The sequence below is a fragment of the Rana temporaria genome, chromosome 4 (genome assembly GCF_905171775.1).
Source record: "Rana temporaria chromosome 4, aRanTem1.1, whole genome shotgun sequence".
NCBI lineage: Eukaryota > Metazoa > Chordata > Amphibia > Anura > Ranidae > Rana > Rana temporaria.
This window is the reverse complement of record NC_053492.1, coordinates 75,454,614-75,462,253: the sequence shown is the minus strand read 5'-3', so window position 1 is coordinate 75,462,253 and position 7,640 is coordinate 75,454,614.

Sequence of the window (7,640 nt, the reverse complement as noted above, 5' to 3'; positions counted from 1 at the left end):
ACAATTTTCATCGCTGGGCGACATTATCGACAATTGACATCGCTGGAAAGCGTTATCGACAATTTTAATCGCTGGACGGCATTATCGACAATTTTCATCGCTGGGCGACATTATCGACAATTGACATCGCTGGAAAGCGTTATCGAAATTTTCTTCGCTGGACAGTGTTATGGACATCGCTGGATGGCGTTTTCGACAATTTTCATTGTTGGACGGCGTTATCGACAATTTTCATCGCAGGGCAGCATTATCGACAATTGACATCGCTGGAAAGCGTTATCAAAATTTTCATCGCTGGGCGGCGTTATCGACAATTTTCATCGCTGGACAGTGTTATGGACATGGCTGGATGGCGTTATCGACAATTTTCATTGCTGGACGGCGTTATCGACAATTTTCATTGCTGGACGGCATTATCGACAATTGACATCATTGGATATCGTTATCGAAATTGTCATCGCCGGACAGTGTTATGGACAACGCTGGACTGCGTTATTGACAAATTTTGCCGCTGGACAGCATTATCGACAATTTTCATCGCTGGACGGCATTATCGACAATTGACATCATTGGATATCGTTATCGAAATTGTCATCGCTGGATAGTGTTATGGACATCGCTGGATGGCGTTATCGACAATTTTCATCGCTGGACGGCATTATCGTCAATTTTCATTGCTGGACGGCATTTTCCACAATTGACATCACTATCGAAATTTTCATCGCTGGACAGTGTTATGGACATCATTATCCACAATTTTCACCGCTGGACGGCATTATCGACAATTGACATCGCTGGATATCGTTATCGAAATGTTCATCGCTGGATAGTGTTATGGACATCGCTGGATGGGGTTATCGACAATTTTCATTACTGGACGGCATTATCGACAATTGACATTGCTGGAAAGCATTATCGAAATTTTCTTCGCTGGACAGTGTTATGGACATCGCTGGACTGCGTTATTGACAATTTTCATCGCTGGACGGCATTATCGACAATTGACATCGCTGGAAAGCGTTATCTAAATTTTCATCGCTGGACAGTGTTATGGACATCGCTGGACAGCATTATCGACACTTTTCATCGCTGGACGGCATTGTCAACAATTGACATCGCTGGACAGCATTATCGACAATTTTCATCGCTGGACGGCATTATCGACAATTGACATCGCTGGAAAGCGTTATCTAAATTTTCATCGCTGGACAGTGTTATGGACATCGCTGGACAGCATTATCCACAATTTTCATCGCTGGACAGTGTCATGGACATCATTATCCACAATTTTCATCGCTGGGCGGCATTATCGACAATTGACATCGCTGGAAAGCGTTATCGAAATTTTCATCGCTGGACAGTGTTATGGACATCGCTGGATGGCGTTAGCGACAATTTTCATCGTTGGACGGCATTATCGACAATTGACATTGCTGGAAAGCGTTATCGAAATTTTCATCGCTGGTCAGTGTTATGGACATCGCTGGACTGCGTTATTGACAATTTTTGCCGCTGGACAGCATTATCGACAATTGACATCACTGGATATCGTTATCAAAATTTTCATCGCTGGATAGTGTTATGGACATCGCTGGATGGCGTTATTGACAATTTTCATCGTTGGACGGCATTATCGACTATTTTCATCGCTGGACGGCATTATCGACAATTGACATCGCTGGAAAGCGTTATCGAAATTTTCATCGCTGGACAGTGTTATGGACATCGCTGGACAGCATTATCCACAATTTTCATCGCTGGACGGCATTATCGATAATTGACATCGCTGGAAAGCGTAAGCGAAATTTTCATCGCTGGACAGTGTTATGGACATCGCTGGACAGCATTATCCACAATTTTCAAAGCTGGACGGCATTATCGACAATTGACATCGCTGGAAAGCGTTAGCGACATTTTCATCGCTGGACAGTATTATGGACATCGCTGGACAGCATTATCGACAATTTTCATCGCTGGACGGCATTATCTACAATTGACATCGCTGGAAAGCGTTATCGAAATTTTCATCGCTGGACAGTGTTATGGACATCGCTGGACAGCATTATCCACAATTTTCATCGCTGGACGGCATTATCGACAATTGACATCGCTGGAAAGCGTTATCGAAATTTTCATCGCTGGACAGTGTTATGGACATCGCTGGATGGCGTTATCGACAATTTTCATCGCTGGACGGCATTATCGACAATTGACATCGCTGGAAAGCGTTATCTAAATTTTCATCGCTGGACAGTGTTATGGACATCGCTGGATGGCGTTATCAACAATTTTCATTGTTGGACGGCATTATCGACAATTGACATCGCTGGAAAGCGTTATCAAAATTTTCATCGCTGGGCTGCGTTATCGACAATTTTCATCGCTGGACAGTGTTATGGACATCGCTGGACAGCATTATCGACTATTTTCATCGCTGGACTGCGTTATTGACAATTTTCATTGCTGGACGGCGTTATCGACAATTTTCATTGCTGGACGGCATTTTCCACAATTGACATCACTATCGAAATTTTCATCGCTGGACAGTGTTATGGACATCATTATCCACAATTTTCACCGCTGGACGGCATTATCGACAATTGACATCGCTGGATATCGTTATCGAAATGTTCATCGCTGGATAGTGTTATGGACATCGCTGGATGGCGTTTTCGACAATTTTCATCGCTGGACGGCATTATCGACAATTGACATTGCTGGAAAGCATTATCGAAATTTTCTTCGCTGGACAGTGTTATGGACATCGCTGGACTGCGTTATTGACAATTTTCATCGCTGGACGGCATTATCGACAATTGACATCGCTGGAAAGCGTTATCTAAATTTTCATCGCTGGACAGTGTTATGGACATCTCTGGACAGCATTATCGACACTTTTCATCGCTGGACGGCATTGTCAACAATTGACATCGCTGGACAGCATTATCGACAATTTTCATCGCTGGACGGCATTATCGACAATTGACATCGCTGGAAAGCGTTATCTAAATTTTCATCGCTGGACAGTGTTATGGACATCGCTGGACAGCATTATCCACAATTTTCATCGCTGGACGGCATTATCGACAATTGACATCGCTGGAAAGCGTTATCGAAATTTTCATCGCTGGACAGTGTTATGGACATCGCTGGATGGCGTTATCGACAATTTTCATCGCTGGACGGCATTATCGACAATTGACATCGCTGGAAAGCGTTATCTAAATTTTCATCGCTGGACAGTGTTATGGACATCGCTGGACAGCATTATCCACAATTTTCATTGCTGGACAGCATTATCGACAATTGACATTGCTGGAAAGCTTTATCGAAATTTTCATCGCTGGACAGTGTTATGGACATCGCTGGACAGCATTATCGACAATTTTCATCGCAGGGCGGCATTATCGACAATTGACATCGCTGGAAAGCGTTATCAAAATTTTCATCGCTGGACGGCATTATCGACAATTGACATCGCTGGAAAGCGTTATCGAAATTTTCATCGCTGGACAGTGTTATGGACATCGCTGGACAGCATTATCCACAATTTTCATTGCTGGACAGCATTATCGACAATTGACATCGCTGGAAAGCGTTATCGAAATTTTCATCGCTGGACAGTGTTATGGACATCGCTGGACTGCGTTATTGACAATTTTTGCCACTGGACAGCATTATCGACAATTTTCATCGCTGGACGGCATTATCGACAATTGACATCGCTGAAAATCGTTATCGAAATTTTCATCGCTGGTCAGTGTTATGGACATCGCTGGATGGCATTATCGACATTTTTCATCGCTGAACGGCATTATCGACAATTGACATCGCTGGATATCGTTATCGAAATTTTCATCGCTGGATAGTGTTTTGGACATCGCTGGATGGCGTTATCGACAATTTTCATTGTTGGACGGCGTTATCGACAATTTTCATCGCTGGACGGCATTATCGACAATTTTCATCGCTGGACGGCATTATCGACAATTGACATTGCTGGAAAGCGTTATCGAAATTTTCTTCGCTGGACAGTGTCATGGATCTTGAGATATTAAAGTGTTTCTACTTGACATCTGTTACACAGGAGAGGGACATTCAATGCAAGGACACCGGCTTTTGAAATGCTAAGTGGAACCAGCTTGTGAAATACCTTTTATTGTGTTCTGCAGGTTAAGAGCGGGTGTCGGAGCCAGTCCGTCTGGCTAGAATTGGGGATCGAAGGTTAATTGAATCTATTATGTATGTTTGAAGATGTATGTGTTTACGCTAAGGGACTTTGTATTGTTCTAAAGGTCAGAAGCCTGTCAGCTGTATTGAATTAGCATTCTATTGTCTAAAAGGAATGTAACCTCTCAGAGGTAGTAATTAAGTAGACCGGGTTATTGTGTACATTGATTACCCCCTGGGGCTTCTGTCTCATGACACAAGTCTTTCTATCCAAGCTATTGGACCAATCCCTGTTGACTATTTCAAGTCCTCATTTGCATGGTCAAGGAGGACCTGAGTGAAGACTGCATACTTTACAATTGACCAATAGGAAAGCGGTTGTTGGGAGTGGGATGTTCCAAAATTCGGTATAAAAGTGTGCTGTGTACTTGAAATTAAAGAGTCCTGTTTGAACTTACATACAGCCTGCCTGGTGTTTGTTCTTAATGGGTCTGAACGGCACATAGCTGTAGTTTGGACCCCGGAACCTTGGATGACTGGACCATCAGACGTTGCAATCTGCAAGCTGACGCACTGGTAGCAGAGGAGTGTCGGGAGAGCAGGACCTGGGCGAGCAAAGGATCTTGTCACATTGGTTGGCAGCGGTGGGATTTGCTCTCCAGTTACTGGGACAACTCCAAACCACCACCATAAATTACCAGCTATGCAGCCTGCAGGAGAACCATGCTAAAAGACTTGCTTGAGAGGCGTGGAGGGACCGGTGGGAAGAACGAGGCCACCCTGATCATTGCGCTAGCCGAGATGGATCAGAGGGATGGTGATGCAGGACCCCGGTCAGTTGAAGACTTGTTCCAGCAACGAGTTCGACAACGGTTGGCATTATATGGTACTAACCCGTCAGAGACCGTCATACAGGAGGCCATTAGAGACATCCAGCAACAGGATCAGCGGCAACAGAGAGAACGAGAGCGGCAAGAGGAGCTGGAGACCGCCTACAGACAGCTGCTAAACTCTGCTCAGCAGCAGGGTGGGGCTCCCGTTGCCTGGGACTGTCTGGGAGAAATAGCAGACAGTCAAAAAGATGAGGAGAAAATGGGGCCAGGGGTGACCCTATGTTTTCCCGTCCTAACCGCACTGGAAGAAGCAGCGATGATACAGAGGGCACTGCGAGCGCTAGAATGCCGGAACGCACCGGAGGTCCCCCCAGGCAGCGAGACAAGCTAATAGCTTGAAGGTCTCAGAAAGGGGAGTTGAGACAGCCGCTGGAAGGCTGGGAAATGATGCTCAGCAGCAAGTCCAGAGTATCTCATCGGGTGCCCCAGCAGAAGCGCTGGCTACAGGGCAGAGTGCCTCTGGCATCTGCCCAGCATCAGAAAAAGAGGTGGATCCGGAGAGTCTGAGAGAGGATCTGCGTGAGCTGTTGCCCCAACAGCAGATATCCCCACCGGGAGTAGAGGAAGCAATTCTCCCTCCCAGCAATGGGACACTACCCCAATGTTCATCCCCCCCAGCAGAAGTGCTGGCAACAGGGCAGAGTGCTAGCAATCTCTGCCCAGCACCGGAACCAACTGTGGAGTTCCAGGGAGCCGGGGCAGTTGGCCCCCCTCCCCAGCAACAAGCTGAGGTAGTAAAGCTGTTACTCCCAGCTGAATCACTGGCAGCAGGGCAGGATGCTACTGGCTGCTGCACACGACTACAGCTTGAGCGGATATCGGTGGATGGGACTGTGGTCTCCACTCACAGCAGCCCAGCGGAAGAGCTGGCAACAGAGCAGAGTGCCCCGGGCCTCTGCTCTCAACTAACAGAAGAGGGGTTTCCTGTGGTAGTGGATGGGACTCCGATCTCCACTGACACAACCCCAGAAAATTGTGCGGCACTGAGACAGGAGGATGTCGGCTTTGCTTTGCAAGCACCGGGGGATTTTCACCTAGCATCAGTGGATGGGACTTCAGTCTCCACTGGTATACCCCAGGAATGGTGGCCAGTTGGCCCAGATCCCCAACGGCATGATGAACTGAGCCCAGCCACCCTGTCTTCTCTCCAGCGGCTGAAAGGACTCCAGGGAGAAGGGCCAGTTCAGGCTTCTCCCCAGCGGCAGGCGTGTTCTCTGAGAGAGGCAGAGATTGACTGGGTGAGTAATGCTCTGTTTGAGACAAGTTATCTGGGGTACTGGGTGGGTACCGGAATTGGGGTCTCTCCCAGTGTTAGTCTCCTGCCAAAGGGTGAGATATGTGACAGACCTAGCCGGGACAGGGGCTTTTGGAGAGGACTTAATGCGAGCCTCTTGCCGTCCGATTATGGGCCAGGACCTCAAAACAGGAAGGCAGATGGGTCATCCCAGCAGACAGTCCTGGAACTTTAAGACTACTTATCCAACATCCTCGAGTTGACCCGTTTGGGTCCCACTGCGGCTGTTGGACTGTTTCCCAGGGGAAGTAATGTCATGGATCTTGAGATATTTAAGTGTTTCTACTTGACATCTGTTACACAGGAGAGGGACATTCAATGCAAGGACACCGGATTTTGAAATGCTAAGTGGAACCAGCTTGTGAAATACCTTTTATTGTGTTCTGCAGGTTAAGAGCGGGGTGTCGGAGCCAGTCCGTCTGGCTAGAATTGGGGATTGAGGTTAATTGAATCTATTATGTGTGGGTTGAAGATGTATGTGTTTACGCTAAGGGACTTTGTATTGTTCTAAAGGTCAGAAGCCTGTCAGCTGTATTGAATTAGCATTCTATTGTCTAAAAGGAATGTAACCTCTCAGAGGTAGTAATTAAGTAGACCGGGTTATTGTGTACATTGATTACCCCCTGGGGCTTCTGTCTCAATACACAAGTCTTTCTATCCAAGCTATTGGACCAATCCCTGTTGACTATTTCAAGTCCTCATTTGCATGGTCAAGGAGGACCTGAGTGAAGACTGCATACTTTACAATTGACCAATAGGAAAGCGGTTGTTGGGAGTGGGATGTTCCAAAATTCTGTATAAAAGTGTGCTGTGTACTTGAAAATAAAGAGTCCTGTTTGAACTTACATACAGCCTGCCTGGTGTTTGTTCTTAATGGGTCCGAATGGCACATAGCTGTAGTTCGGACCCCGGAACCTTGGATGACTGGACCATCAGACGTTGCAATCTGCAAGCTGACTCACTGGTAGCAGAGGAGTGTCGGGAGAACAGGACCTGGGCGAGAAAGGATCTCGTCACAGACAGTGTTATGGACGTCGCTGGACAGCATTATCCACAATTTTCATCGCTGGACGGCATTATCGACAATTGACATCGCTGAAAATCGTTATCGAAATTTTCATCGCTGGTCAGTGTTATGGACGTCGCTGGACAGCATTATCGACAATTTTCATCGCTGGACGGCATTATCGACAATTGACATTGCTGAAAATCGTTATCGAAATTTTCATCACTGGACAGTGTTATGGACATCGCTGGACAGCATTATCAAATTTTTTTTTATC